This window comes from Lutra lutra, chromosome 6 (assembly GCF_902655055.1).
Source record: "Lutra lutra chromosome 6, mLutLut1.2, whole genome shotgun sequence".
In the NCBI taxonomy this organism is placed as follows: domain Eukaryota; kingdom Metazoa; phylum Chordata; class Mammalia; order Carnivora; family Mustelidae; genus Lutra; species Lutra lutra.
This window is the reverse complement of record NC_062283.1, coordinates 30,757,959-30,774,166: the sequence shown is the minus strand read 5'-3', so window position 1 is coordinate 30,774,166 and position 16,208 is coordinate 30,757,959. Positions and strand designations below refer to the sequence as shown.

General features: G+C 40.6%; 2 pseudogenes; one reads left to right on the top strand and one right to left on the bottom strand.

Annotated features, from left to right (window-relative positions):
- The window catches only part of LOC125103325 (butyrophilin-like protein 1), a 335,717-nt pseudogene that overhangs the window by 22,274 nt on the left and 297,235 nt on the right, over positions 1-16,208 (top strand).
- On the bottom strand, positions 11,268-12,267 carry LOC125102531 (H/ACA ribonucleoprotein complex non-core subunit NAF1-like; annotated as a pseudogene).

Here is a 16,208-nt window from a genome sequence, read left to right as displayed (position 1 = left end):
GAGTTTCTGACAGCAAAAATGTAAAAGAGGGTATCAACATTTTGTCTGTACTGTCATTTGCAAATATCTTCTCCCATTCTGTGGGTTGCCTCTTTGTTTTTTTGACTGTTTCCTTTGCTGTGCAGAAGCTTTTGATCTTGATGAAGTCCCAAAGGTTCATCTTCGCTTTTGTTTCCTTTGCCTTTGGAGACATATCTTGAAAGAAATTGCTGTGGCTGATATTGAAGAGGTTACTGCCTATGTTCTCCTCTAGGATTCTGATGGATTCCTGTCTCACATTGAGATCTTTTATCCATTTTGAGTTTATCTTTGTGTACGGTGTAAGAGAATGGTCGAGTTTCATTCTTCTGCATATAGCTGTCCAGTTTTCCCAGCACCATTTATTGAAGAGACTGTCTTTTTTCCACGGTATATTTTTTCCTGTTTTGTCGAAGACTAATTGACCATAGAGTTGAGGGTCCATACCTGGGCTCTCTACTCTGTTCCACTGGTCTATGTGTCTGTTTTTATGCCAGTACCATGCTGTCTTGGGGATCACACTTTGTAGTAAAGCTTGAAATCAGGTAACGTGATGCCCCCAGTTTTATTTTTGTTTTTCAACATTTCCTTAGCGATTCGGGGTCTCTTCTGATTCCATACAAATTTTAGGATTATTTGCTCCAGCTCTTTGAAAAATACCGGTGGAATTTTGATCGGAATGGCATTAAAAGTATAGATTGCTCTAGGCAGTATAGACATTTTAACAATGTTTATTCTTCCGATCCAAGAGCATGGAATGGTCTTCCAACTTTTTGTGTCTTCTTCAATTTCTTTCATGAGTGTTCTGTAGTTCCCCGAGAACAGTTCCTTTACCACTTTGGTTAGGTTTATTCCCAGGTATCTTGTGGTTCTTGGTGCTATAGTAAATGGAATCGATTCTCTAATTTCCCTTTCTGTATTTTCATTGTTAGTGTATAAGAAAGCCACTGATTTCTGTACATTGACTTTGTATCCTGCCACGTTACTGAATTGCTGTATGAGTTCTAGTAGTTTGGGGGTGGAGTCTTTGAGGTTTTCCATATAAAGAATCATGTCATCTGCGAAGAGAGAGAGTTTGACTTCTTCATTGCCAATTTGGATACCTTTTATTTCTCTTTGTTGTCTGATTGCTGTTGCTAGGACTTCTAATACTATGTTGAACAAGAGTGGTGAGAATGGGCATCCTTGTCATGTTCCTGATCTCAACGGGAAGGCTGCCAGCTTTTTCCCATTGAGGATCATATTTGCTGTGGGTCTTTCATAGATTTTATGAAGTTCAGGAATGTTCCCTCTATCCCTATACTTTGAAGCCTTTTAATCAGGAACGGATGCTGCATTTTGTCAAATGCTTTTTCTGCATCAATTGAGAGGACCATGTGTTTCTTCTCTCTTTTCTTATTAATTTGTTCTATCACATTGATTGATTTGCGAATGTTGAACCATCCTTGTAGCCCAGGGATGAATCCTACCTGGTCATGGTGGATAATCTTTTTAATGTGTTGTTAGATCCTGTTTGCTAGGATCTTGTTTAGAATTTTAGCATCCATATTCATCAGTGATATTGGTCTGAAATTCTCCTTTCTGGTAGGGTCTTTGCCTAGTTTGGGGATCAGGGTAATGCTGGCTTCATAAAAAGAGTCTGGAAGTTTTCCTTCTGCTTCAATTTTTTGAAACAGCTTCAGGAGAATAGGTGTTATTTCTTCTTTGAAAGTTTGGTAGAATTCCCCAGGGAATCCATCAGGTCCTGGGCTCTTGTTTTTGAGAGATTTTTTTAATCACGGCTTCAATCTCATTACTAGATATCAGTCTATTCAGGTTGTCAATTTCTTCCTGGTCTAATTTTGGGAGTTTATAGTTTTCTAGGAATGCATCCATTTCATCTAGGTTGCTTAGCTTATTGGCATATAACTGAAAATGACAGTACAGACAAAAGGTTGATATCCAGGATCTAAAGAACTTCTGTAACTCAACACACACAAAACAGAAAATCATATAAAAAAAATGGGCAGAAGTTATGAACAACCACTTCTCCAATGAAGACATACAAATGGCTTTCAGACACATGAAAAAATGTTTATCATCACTAGCCATCAGAGAGATTCAAATTAAAAGCACATTGAGATATCACCTTACAACAGTTAGAATGGCCAAAATTAGCAAGACAGGAAACAACATGTGCTGGAGGGGATGTGGAGAAAGGGGAACCTTCTTACACTGTTGGTGGGAATGCAAGTTGGTGCAGCCACTTTGGAGAACAGTGTAGAGATTCCTTAAGAAATTAAAAATAGAGCTTCCCTATGGCCCTGCAATTGCACTACTGGATATTTACCCCAAAGATACAGATGTAGTGAAAGGAAGGGCCATCTGTACCCCAATGTTTATAGCAGCAATGGCCACGGTCGCCAAACTGTGGAAAGAACCAAGATGCCCTTCAATGGACGAATGGATAAGGAAGATGTGGTCCATATACACTATGGAGTATTATGCCTCCATCAGAAAGGATGAATACCCAACTTTTTTTTTAATATTTTTTCAGCATAACAGTATTCCTTGTTTTTGTACCACACCCAGTGCTCCATGCAATCCGTCATCCCCTCTAGAATACCCAACTTTTGTAGCAACATGGACAGGACTGGAAGAAATTATGCTGAGTGAAATAAGTTAAGCAGAGAGAGTCAATTATCATACGGCTTCACTTATTTGTGGAGCATAACAAATAGCATGGAGGACAAGAGGAGATGGAGAGGAGAAGGGAGTTGAGGGAAATTGGAAGGGGAGGTGAACCATGAGAGACTATGGACTCTGAAAAACAATCTGAGAGTTTTGAAGGGGCGGGGGGTGGGAGTTTGGGGAAACCAGGTGGTGGGTATTGGAGAGGGCACGGATTGCATGGAGCACTGGGTGTGGTGCAAAAATAATGAATACTGTTACGCTGAAAAAATAAAAAAATTTTTAAAAATTAAATGCAAAATCTTAAAAAAATGTGTCAGAAATCTGATGGAAGAAAAAGACTAAATGATACACTAAAATATTAATATATAGTTTAAGTTTCCAAAGCTATGGAAAATGAAAAAAAAAAAACTAATAGCAACAACTAGTGTATGCGATTTAAAAACTTACAAACAAAGACAGAGGCACTGCCCTTCCTGTCCAAAGTCAGGCTAAGCAGGTAGAGGTGATTATATTACCATGTTCCTAATCAGCACCTCCACTTGCCTACCATAGGATATGAAATGGCAATAGTGCCTATGTCAGTACAAATCCCTTTGACTGGATGCATCATACATGAGGAAGTTATAACCCAAGTTTAAACAAGATCAGGTGATGCCTGGTTTGCTCAGTTGGTTAAGCATCTGCCTTCAGCTCAGGTCATGATCCCAGGGTCCTAGGATCAAGTCCCATATCTAGCTCCCTGCTCAGCGGGGAGCCCACTTCACCTTCTGTCTCCCACTCGCCCTGTTTGTGCTCTCTCTCTCTCTGTCTCTCTGACAAATAAATAAATAAAATCCTTTAAAAATATATCAGACACATGAAAAAATGTTCATCATCACTAGCCATCAGGGAGATTCAAATTAAAAACACATTGAGATACCACCTTACACCAGTTAGAATGGCCAAAATTAGCAAGACAGGAAACAACATGTGTTGGAGAGGATGTGGAGAAAGGGGAACCCTCTGACACTGTTGGTGGGAATGCAAGTTGGTGCAGCCACTTTGGAGAACAGTGTGGAGATTCCTCAAGAAATTAAAAATAGAGCTTCCCTATGGCCCTGCAATTGCACTACTGGGTATTTACCCCAAAGATACAGATGGAGTGAAAGGAGGAGCCATCTGTACCCCAATGTTTATAGCAGCAATGGCCACGGTCACCAAACTGTGGAAAGAACCAAGATGCCCTTCAACGGACAAATGGATAAGGAAGATGTGGTCTATATACACTATGGAGTATTATGCCTCCATCAGAAAGGATGAATACCCAACTTTAGTAGCAACATGGACAGGACTGGAAGAGATTATGCTGAGTGAAATAAGTCAAGCAGAGAGAGTCAATTATCATATGGTTTCACTTATTTGTGGAGCATAACAAATAGCATGGAGGACAAGGGGAGATGGAGAGGAGAAGGGAGTTGAGGGAAATTGGAAGGGGAGGTGAACCATGAGAGACTATGGACTCTGAACAACAATCTGAGAGTTTTGAAGGGGTGGGGGGCGGGAGGTTGGGGGAACCAGGTGGTGGGTATTAGGGAAGATACATATTGCATGGAGCACTGGGTGTGATGCAAAAACAATGAATACTGTTATGCTGAAAAAAAATAAATTAAAAAACAAAAAAACAAAACAAAGTAAACAAAAATTGTAAAAGCAGTGGAGGAAAATGAGAACTGCTATGTAGGCGAATGAAGAAAAGTTGCCAACAGCAGGAAAAGTACCATTTAATCTATCAGACAGTTTATACAAAACTCATGGTAAGACAAAACAATATCTAGAGATCTAGAGCAGAGAGAACCTTAAAAAGGGAGAAACTATGGAATCATCATGGAAAACCAGCAAGTGATAAAAGTAGACAGAAACACAAAGAAGAAGAAATATTACAGATAGAAAGCAACCAGAAAAGAAAAGATAAAATGACAATAGTAAGTCCTTACATATCAATAATCACTTAAACATAAGTGGATTGACTTTACCAATCAAAAGACAGAGGGTGCCTTGATAAATTAAAAACATAGACCCCAGTTTGTGATCCTTTCAAAAGGGTCTTTTTGCTGTACAATGGACAAATGTAGGTTTATAGTGGAGGAATGGATGTGGATAACCCAAGAAAATGTTACTGAAAAGAAAGCAGGTGTAGCCATGTGTACATCAGACAAGATAGACTTCAAGCTAAAAAGAAGATATAACAGTTGTAAATACATGTGCTTAACACCTGAGTATTGAAATACATTAAACAAATTCAGATCTTAAGGGAGAAATAGACAATAATCCAGTAATAGCAGGGACCTTAATTCCCCACCGTCCACAATGGGTGGATCATCCAGATGGAGAATCAGCAAGGAAACAGAACATAACCACACTTCAGAAAAAAATGACAGACATTGACAGAACATTCTTTCCAGCTGCAGAGGAATGCATATTCTTGTCATTGAACATTCTCCAGGATCAATCCCCTGATGGAACCCAGAAATCTTAACAAAATTAAGAAGACTGAAACCATATTAGCCAACTTCTCTGACCACATTGGTATGAAAGTAAAAATGAACAAGAGGAAACTTAGTAGACCTAAAAATATGTGGGAAACAGATGACAAAATTTTAAATAACTGAGGCCAGACACCTGGTTCTTGGACTAGTCTTGAAAGCATATGCAGAAATATATTATATTAGTTGCATTATTACCTTAGCTGCATGTCATATTTTATTCCCTACTGAAGACGTTTTTGCATCTCTTAACCTCATGCATGATCAATCATTTACTTTGCTTTTTACCCCTACTTCCTGTTTACCCACTGATTACAGGAACCTAATGGGGAGTGGAAAGAAACATTTGTCTCAAAATTATCTGACATACCTGATCATTCCAGGTCCTGAATGGGGTATCTTATTTTCCAGAACAATATAGAGCTTCAGATTGTTTCAAGGCCCACCCTCTCAAGGTTTGCAGAAATCTCATCTTCCTCTCATATATTCACCTCCTTCCCCAAACAAGTAGTGGCTGTCTCTTTTCCTCCAGAGAGCAATGCAGCCTTGGGAATGATAGCCAGTCTTCTCACTGGGCTTTCTTTCACTGTGATAATGAAACTTTATTTACCTCAATACCCTCGTCTCAGACATTGGCTTTCTGGGCATTGGGTGCTCAACTTGTCTGAGTTTGTAACACAATCAATAGGTCAAAGAGGAAATCAAAAGGGAAATAAATGATGGTATCAAGCAAATGAAAATCAAAATACAATATATAAAATTTTGTGGGTTTCAGTAAAAGCAGTACAGAGAGGAAGTTTAGAGAAAAAAAATTAGAAAGATCTGAAATAAACAATCAACCTTTACACTTCAATGAACTAGAAAAAGAGGAACAAATTAAGCCCAAAGTTAACAAAAGGAAAGAAATAATAAAAATCAGAGCAGAAGTAAATGAAATAGAGACCAGAAAAACAATCGAAAGGATCAATGAAACTAAAAGCTGGTTCTAGATGATGATGAACACAAACTGGCAAAAAGTTAGCTAGTCTAAGAAAAAAAAAAGAGAGATGGTACTGTACAGTGACTAATATAATATAATAAAAAAGAAGAAATAAAAGAGGGTTATTATAATGGATAGCACAGGAATATGAAAACATGAAAGAATCATGAAAGACTATGAATAATTGCATACCAACAAATTATATATCTAAAAGAAATGGGTCCATTCCTAGAAACACACAACTGACCAAGACTGACTTAGGAAGATATAGACAACCTGAACAGACCAGTGTAGTCATCTGAGAGGCACAGGTGGAGGCTGAAGGGCAGGAAGACAGGCTTGTAGGGGAGGCACAGACACCAGAGAGCCTGGGGTTGAGGAACACATGCGGCCTACAGGCCCCCACATTGCGACTGGCATACACAAGGAGCTCTCCTTATGGCCGTTCTCTGCCCGCTGATAACCAGTTTAGCTCTGACCTGGCTGAGTTCCAAGAGTCCCCTCAACTTGCCTCTGTATTCATCGTGGAGCACTGGGCACCAGGAGCTTTGGAACAGTTACAGTGAGATTCCAGAAAAATGGCGTCCCCACTCCATCCTCCATCGCTATCCCTGTTAGAAGACATCTCTCCCTATGGTCCTGCCTATTTGTCTCTTCCCCCAGAGCCCAGCTGGTGGAGGATATGCCCTGGGATGATGTCCCTGCAGAGAAGGGGCAGGGCTTTCTACTACCATCTGACTGAATAGGACAAGTAGGGACTCTGCCTTCACACCAGTGTGAGGAACCCCAGCCCTCAGGACACTTATCGAGGCCCCGCCTCTTCTAGCATCCTGCATAGCCACCCTGGAGGTTTTCTGAATGGCAAAGTGCACTCCAAAGTCCCTATTATTGAAGAGAACTTGTTAGACGACAAAGAATTGTTGAAGCCATGCCATGCTTGGAAGCTGTTCTTATGTTCTTCCTGATCTTAGTCCTGTGAACTCCTTGTAATTAACACTTATCTGATGTTAATCAGAGCACCATGTGCTCTCTGACTAGCCTGCCAATGTGCCTGTCCTTCCACCAGTCACAAACATAAGAAGCTCCTTACCTGATCTCACCAACCTGCACTTTCCCCTGGCACTTTCCATCCTCCGGGCACTGAGGAGACAGTCTACCCCAGCCTGAGTGAGAGCATCAGTACCTCCAAATTAAGACACAGCATGATCCACCTCAGGATCAGTTGGAGCCAGTGCCTGGACCAAGCTTGGGCTATGATGTGTCACGACTTTACTCCCTGATCAGCTACCCATCCTGTGGTCTTCCCTGAGCAATCTGAACCCCTAGGCTTCTTGAAGCATGCCCCACCCCCATATTCAAGGCTCTGATAGCTATCCCTCACTGTCAGCCTTCTCCCTCCTCACTCAGTGCTCTGGTTCTCGCATCCTCCAATTCCTCCCCCTCTGCTTCCTCTCCTGTGCTGGGTAACCCCCTACCCAGCTTCTTCACCGGGAATCCCTTCCTGCCACTACCATTTGCCCCTCAGCTGCCTGAGGTTGCCCAAGGGCCCAGCTGACACCCAAGAGCAGCCACCCAAAATTTTTTTACAACAATGTCACCTGCCTTGTCCTGCATCACTCAGAGTGTCCCCCAGATATCAGCACATTGTCCATTGACCAGAGGCTGCCTCCATACCCATACAGCCCCCACAATTTGATTCTGCCTCCCCAGGCACCTACCCCAAAGCCTCTATAGCATCCAGCGATGTCCTCTCAGGCCTGCTCAAAGCACCTTCAGGTGGGCAGAACCTGGGAAGTCCACCACACTGTAGAACACTATACCCACCCAGCTTAATGGGCATGAGCAAGCATTTTACCATCAGCCAGTGAAGGACTTCCGCCTGGGAAACCTGTTTCCTCACAGCGTGCTCTTTGATGACTGCTGCTCTGACTTATTTGTCCCCTGGCATGCACAAACTCTGTTTCAGCAGCAGAAACTGTTTAGCATGGGAGCCCATCAACCAGCCTGGTGTTGGACCCCCCAGCTTTTCTGAGGGACCTTTATTTTTAGAGGACAAGGGGCCAATTAGCGGCCTCCAGGACCCCCATGCCCTCAACCACCAGAACTTGACCCTCTGTTCTGCCATGGCTCAGGGCCCATCATCCTCCCAGGAGAGTCCTCCCCAGGTTTTTGTAAGAAGATTGTGGCAGTCCTGGCTGGAGTGCCTGCCAGATGCTGGCAAGGATGTGGAGAAAGGGGAACCCTCCTACACTCTTGATGGGAATGCAAGCTGGTGCAACCACTCTGGAAAACAGTATGGAGGTTCCTCAAAAAGTTGAAAATAGAGCTACCTTACGACCCAGCAATTGCACGACTGGGTATTTACCCTAAGGGTACAAACGTAGTGATCCGAAGAGGCACGTGCACACAAATATTTATAGCAGCAATGTCCCCAGTAGCCAAACTATGGAAAGAACCTAGATGTCTATCAAGAGATGAATGGATAAAGAAGATGTGGTATATATACACAATGGAATACTATGCAGCCATCAAAGAAAAATGAAATCTTGCCATTTGCAATGATGTGGTGGAACTAGAGGGTTTTATGCTTAGTGAAATAATTCAATCAGAGAAAGACAACTATCATATGCTTACCCCAGTTATGTGGAAGTGGAGATGCAATGTGGGGGGCTTGGGGGGGTAGGAAAACAATAAATGAAATAAGATGGGATCGGGAGGGAGACAAACCATAAGAGACTCTTACTGCCACAAAACAAACTGAGGGTGACTGGGGGGTGGGGGGTAGGGAGAGAGTGGTCAGGTTATGGACATCGGGGAGGATATGTGATATGGTGAGTGCTGTGAACTGTATCAACCTGGTGATTTGCAGACCTGTACCCCTGGGGCTAATAATACATTATATGTTTATTAAAAATTTTTAAAAATTTAAAAACAAAACAAAACAAACAAAAACCCAAAAACTCCCAAAAGAAAACCTTATGGTCAAATGGCTTCACTAGTGAATTCTAATGAACATGCAGTGGAAAATTAATACCAATACTCCTCAAACTCTTCCAGAATGTTAAGGAAGAGGCAACAATTTCAAATTCATTCTACAAAGGCAGTATTATTTTGATAGCAAACCAGATAAGGATACCACCACAAGAAAAAAGCAATAAACCAGTATCCTTGATGAATACAGATGGAAAAAATTCTCAGCAAAGTGTTATCAAACTGAGTTCATACATTAAAAAAATTAGACACCATGGCTAAATGAGATTTATCTGTAGGATGCAAGTGTAGTTGAACCTACAAAGATCAATAAGTGTAATTCAATACACCAAGAAAATGAAAGGTAAAAATCACATGATCATCTCAAAAGTTGCCCAAAGAAATTAGACAAAATATACTGTTCTTTTATGATAAAAGTCTTAATAGATTGGATATAGAAGGAGCATACCTCTACATAATAAAGGCCACCTACAGGAAACCCACAGCAAACATCCTACTCAATGAAGAAAAAATGAAAGCATTTTCTCTAAGAACAGGAACATAACAAGGAAGGACACTCTCACCACCTCTATTCAATATAGTAGCGGAAGTCCTAGCTAGAGCAATTAGGCAAGAGAAAGAAATAAAAACCTTCCACATCAGGAAGGAAGAAGTGAAAATGTCACTCTTTGCAAATATCGTCTTACATACAGAAAAATCTGAAGAGTCAATAAAAAATCTGTTGAAAGTAATCAATGATTCAATAAAGTGACATATTACAAATTGACTTACAAAAATCAGTGGCATCCTTGTACGCTAATGGTGAAGCATCAGAAAATGAAAACAGCATCAAAAGCAACCAAATAGAAATATAAGAAACCAGGGAAGTGAAGGATCTGTACAATGAAAACTACAAGACTTTCCTGAAAGAAGTTGAAAGATACAAACAAATGGAAACACATCCCATGTTCATGAATTGAACAGTATTACTGTTGAAATGACCATATTACACAAAGCCATTACAGAATCAATGTGATCTCAATCAAAATACCAAAGGCGTTTTTTATAGAAATAGAAGAAATCATTCTGAAATTTGTGTGGAAGCATAGGAGACTCCAAATAGCCAAAGCAATCCTGCTAAAAGAGAGCAAAGCTGGAGGTAGCACATTTCCTCATTTCAAACCATACCTCAAGGCCATAGTAACAGAATACAACATGGTAATGGCACAAAAAGCAACATATTAACCAATAAAACAGAATAGAGAGTCCAGAATTAAATCCCAACACATGTGGTCAACCAATAATAGGTAAGGAAGCCAAGAACACCCAATGAAAAGGATAGTCCTTTCAAGAAATGGTGCTGCGAACACTGGAGAAACACAAGCAGAATAATGAACTCTTTGGATCATCTACTCCTTTCAGAATATATTTTCAATGTGCAGCTAATAAATATGCACAGACATTATACAGATTATAAAAAGAAATTCAAGCAACATGTTAAGAGAGTTAAGTTCAAAGCTTTCTAATAGAAGTTCCCTTTTTTATAGTAGAAGTTTGAATATGATTTCTGTCTCCTCTCCTGCCTGTCTGATCTCTGGAGCACTCCTATTGCTGGTGCTCCCAATCTGATGCCCTCTGTTTAGAGCTCAGCTGAGCTTGGGGTGCACCTGGCTCCTGTAGGATTTGGCCACACAACCAAATGACCCTTGACAGGTGCTCTCCTATTGTTGAGCTTCTGTCTCTCAAATTTAAAATGAGGAAAAGACTCTCCTCTGAGGATTAGAGTAAATTATTTATTGAAATAAAGTACATAATGTTCAGAGTGAAATGGCACCTGGTGAATGGTGGGCCTGATTATTTGGTGAAGGTCAGCAGAGAGCAGGATCCTGGCCTCATGGTTTCAGCCTACAGACCAGTCTGTGCAGATAAGTTTCTCTGACAGAGACTCTGACACAGGTTGATTCCAATCAGCCTCTCAGGTTTGGGTCAGGGTCTCCCTTGCTTTTTCTGCCCCAGGCCTCTCTCCCTTGATGTTTTCAAGGTGAGAGGCCAAAGTGCCAGTTCTCCGGGCCCTTTCCCATAACTTGGCACTCGCATCCCTCCCCCTAGGATTTGCCCATTTCAGCCTTGACCTTGGATGGACCTGACCTACATGGGTTTGAGAGAATGAGTACATTCTTCCAGGTCACACTTGCTCTCTGCAAATGATTCACTGACATCACAGGGATTGAGGAATGTGATTGAGACACTCTGGGCATTTCTGTTAATATGTACTGAGTGAAGTCTTTCACTGATGGAGCAAAATACATAGTGTCCTTTATTTTCATACCTTTACTCTCAATGTGCTCTGAAGAATTAAACCATGACACATAAATGGATGTGCAACAGGTTCAAATATCTCAAATATCTTTCCTGCTGCCTGTCGATTGCTTTTAAAAATTATAGTCTCAAAAAAAATAATTACAGTTCCATTAACTGGAGGTAGGTTAATCATAAATGGAATTATTACCAATTTCTCAATAATACTTGAAACCATCCCAAGGGGCTTTAAATCAGTATCTTCATGCAGAATAATAGTGAGTTCTTCAACAGAAGGTAGTTCATTATGGAGTAATTCATCTTTTGTTTTAAGAAGAAAACTCTTGTTTTCCTTCTCAGTTTGTCAGTCATCTTCTCTGCCTGACAGCAGTGGAGGAAGTAATATGCAAGAGGAAGATGATGAGAATGAGGAGGCGCTTGAACTACCCAAATCTGTTTCACTGTCCAAGTCCAAATCCGAGTCTGAAGTCTCTAGAGAGTCCGGGGTCCCCGCCAGCTCTGCCGCTCTGGGGCGGTGATGCAGTTCCCTCTTAGGGGAGGTCCTAGTCTTGATTGTGGCGTGAATTCAGGTGGCTGCTCCCTAGCGGGCTGAACCTCCACGGCCTGTCTGGTGTCCGGGGACACCCCATCTGACTGCAGTGATGGCCGTGACCCTGGGACAGGTATACAGCCCCGAGACTGCACCGCCTGACCTTGGCCATCCCCCAAACCAGTGCCATTAAATTTCAGAGTTTCCCACTGAGCCGCAGTGGCCTCAACTACTTCCATGGTATCGCCCCAGAGGGCCCTCAGACAGCTCACAGCTCACTAGGAAAAAGATAGAACTGTGCGGTTTGTGGCTGCATCTGTGCCAGATTTCCCGGGTTTCTAGGGTTACTGCAGGGGACCTGCCAGGAGACACGCCCCCGCTGCACACGGGGGCACTTACGGGGGAGCTTACTCTGCACTTGCTTTTCTTTTAATTTCTTATTTAGCCATTGTTAATTAATGAGTATAAAGTGTCTATAAGAATGTCTTTTTCCCTACATGTGAGTCCTTTGCCTTTATATAGCTCAGGGCTTTGGTGGGAGTGATGCCTCCTCACTTTCCTTGGAATCTCAGACGTTAGAAGTAGAGTGGATCGCCTACTCAGATGGTGCTGGGACAGGTGCCCACTGTCACATGCACTGTGCAGTTGACCTCTGGGTGGACATCAGCATGCTCCAACTCTTAGGAGTTCCTTAAGGAATTCTCAGAGACACCTTTGTTTTGATATTTCGGTTACAGGATGAGAATCTATTGGGAGGGGCTGTGCTCACCAAAGGGGCATATGTGTGGGCTCAGAGGATGGTGAAATTCACACTGTACCATTTGACGGCTCATAGCAGGCTGCCAGGGCAAAACTCAGCCCACCAGCTAGAGTAATGCTGGTTAGAGGAGGAAGGAAAATTTTGAAAAGCCAAAAGAATACTATGACCGTGTGTGTGTGTGTGTGTGTGTGTGTGTGTGTTGTCATATTCCACATCTTACCAGGCAGCAGACAAGGAAAAAACTTTACCCCGCAGTAGAAGATAACCCAGTGAACCCTTCATCTTAACAGTGTCAAAATAAATGAAGCTCTCTGCAAGCCAGAATGAGTGGCATGATATATGCAAAGTGCTGAAAGGAAAAAAGAACTACAACCAAGAAGAATGTACTTGACAAAACTATCATTTCGATTTGAAAGAGAAATCAACATCTTCCTAGAGAAACGAAAGCTAAAGAAATTTATCACTAGAAGAGTCTTACAATAAATGTGAAACTGAGCTTTAAAAATGGAAAATGAGGGGCTCCTGGGTGGATCAGTGGGTTAAAGCCTCTGCCTTTGGCTCAGGTCATGGTCCCAGGGTCCTGGGATCGAGCCTCACATCAGGCTCTCTGCTCCGCAGGGAGCCTGCTTTCTCCTCTCTCTCTCTGCCTGCCTCTCTGCCTACTTGTGATCTCTGTCTGTCAAAAAAATAGATAAATAATAAAGAAAGAAAGAAAGATGGAAGGAAGGAAGGAAGGAAAGAAGAAGAAAGAAAGAAAGAAAGATGAAAGAAAGAAAGAAAGAAAGAAAGAAAGAAAGAAAGAAAGAAAGAAAGATGGAAGGAAGGAAGGAAAGAAGGAGAAAGAAAGGAAGAAAGAAAGAAAGAAAGAAAGAAAGAAAGAAAGAAAGAAAGAAAGAAGTGGAAAATGAGTGGCCAGAAATTGCATAAGTAAGTTATGAGTAAAAAGATGTAAAATATACAAAAATATGTAAATATGATAGCATATACATAAAATATGGAAGAGATAAGGAAAAAGGAAGAGAGGTTGTTGTTTTTTTTTTAAAGAATGTATTTATTTTTAAAAGTTTTTATTTATTTATTTGACAGGGAGAGCAAGAGAGAGAGCCAAGAAGGGGGAGCAGCAGGCAGAGGGAGAGAGAGAAGCAGGCTGCTGAGCAGGGAGCTGGATGTAGTGCTGGATCCCAGGACGCTGGGATCAGACATGAGCTGAAGACAGATGCTTAACCATCTGAGCCACCCAGGGATGTATAAAGAATGTGTTTAGACTAAAGTGACTGTCCAATTAATATACACTGCTATAACGCAGATATTATATAAGAACTTCAGGGTAACGGCAAACCTAAAACTTGTAGTGGATACACAAAATTAAAAAAAGAGAAAGCCAAACAACACTACAGAAACTCGTCAATCACAGAGGAAGAGAGGAAGATAAGGAGACAGGAACAGAAAACTACAAACAACCAGACAACAAATAACAAAATTTCAATAAGGACATACGTGTCAATAATTACATTAAATGTAAAGGGCTTAAATGTTCTAATCAAATGACAAGGTAGAAAATGGATAAATAAGCAAGACCTGTCTGTATGGTGCCCAGAAGAGATCATCTCAGATGTAGAGATACATGCAGAGTAAAAGCTAAGGTATGGAAAATGTAGATGCATGCGTTTGGAAGCAAAAAAAAAAAAAAAAAAAAAAAAAAACCAAACAAACAAAATCAAAACAAAATGAAAACAACCCAGAGAAGAAATGCTTATATCAGAAAAAACAGAATTATAAAACAAAGACTGTAACAAGCGATAGAGAAAAACATTACATAATGCAAAGGGGTAAATCCAACAGGGAGATATAACAATTCTAAATATCTATGCACCCAACACTGAAGCACCTAAATGCATAAAGCAAATATTAATGGACATAAGGAGACAAGATGATATGGCACAGCAAGAGTAGGGGGCTTTATCCCCAAAGTACATCAATGGATAGATCATCAAGGCAGAAAATCAATAAGGAAATCATGTCTTTGGATGAGAAATGAGACCATGTGGACAACACAGATATATACAGACCATTCCATCCCAAAACAATAGAATACACATTTTCTTCCAGTGAATATGGAACATCTAGAGTATATCACATGTTAGGGCATAGAACAAGCCTCAGTAAATTTAAAAAGATTGAAAGCATACCATGCAACTGTTCTTGAACCCTATGGTATGTAACTAGAAATCAACCACAAGAAAAAAACTGGAAAACACACAAACACGTAGACTCTAAACAACATGATACTAAACAAACAGTGATTCAACAAAGCAGTCTAAGGGAATAAAAAAATGGGAAATATATATAAATATATAAATATCTATAAAAAGTGGAAACATGAAAAACAAAAATATCCTCTCCATATAATTAAAAACTTAAAAATAATGAAAATGATGAGACAATGGTAAAAAAAAAATCTTTGTGAACACAGGGAAAGCATTTTGTTAAAATTTGAATTCAATTAGCCAACGTATAGTACATCATTAGTTTCTGATGCAGTGTTCAATGATTCATCAGTTGCATATACACCCAGTGCTCATCACATCGTGTGTCCTCCTTAATGTCCATCACCCAGTTACCCCATACCACAACCAACCTCCCCTTCCACGACCCTCAGTTTGTGTCCCAATAGTTCATTTTTGCTTTTGTTTCTCTTGCCTTTAGAGACATGTCTTGCAAGACTTTGCTCTGGCCAAGGTTGGAGTGGTTATTGCCTTTGTTATCTATTTTCCTGGATTCCTGCCTCACATTTGGGTCTTTCATCCATTTGGAGTTTATCTTTGTGTATGGTGTGTGGTTCACTTTCTTCAGTCACATTATTAATGTATAGAAATGCAACTGATTTCTGTGCATTGATTTTGTATCCTGTCATGTTGCTAAATTGCTGTATGAGTTCTTGCAATTTTGGGGTGGAGTTTTTTGGGTTTTGCACATAAAGTACCATGTCATCTGGGAAGAGAGAAAGTTTGACCTCTTCTTTGCCAATTTGAATGATTTTTATTTATTTTTGTTGTCTGATTGCTGAGGCTAAGACTTCTAGTACTATGTTGAACAATAGTAGTGAGACTGGGCATCCCTGCCATGTTCCTGACCTTAAGGAAAAAACTCTCAGTTTCTTCCCATTGAGAATGATATTTTCTGCGGGCTTTTCATAGATGACTTTAATGATACTGATGTATGTTCCCTCTATCCCTACACTTTGAAGAGTTTTAATGAATAAAGAATGCTGTATTTTATCAAATGCTTTTTCTGCATCAATTGAAAGGATCATATGGTTCTTGTCTTTTATTTATGTGATCTATCACATTGATTGATTTGTGAACATTGAACCACCCTTGCATCACAGGAATAAATCCCACTTGGTCGTGGTGAATAATCCTTTTAATGTACTGTTGC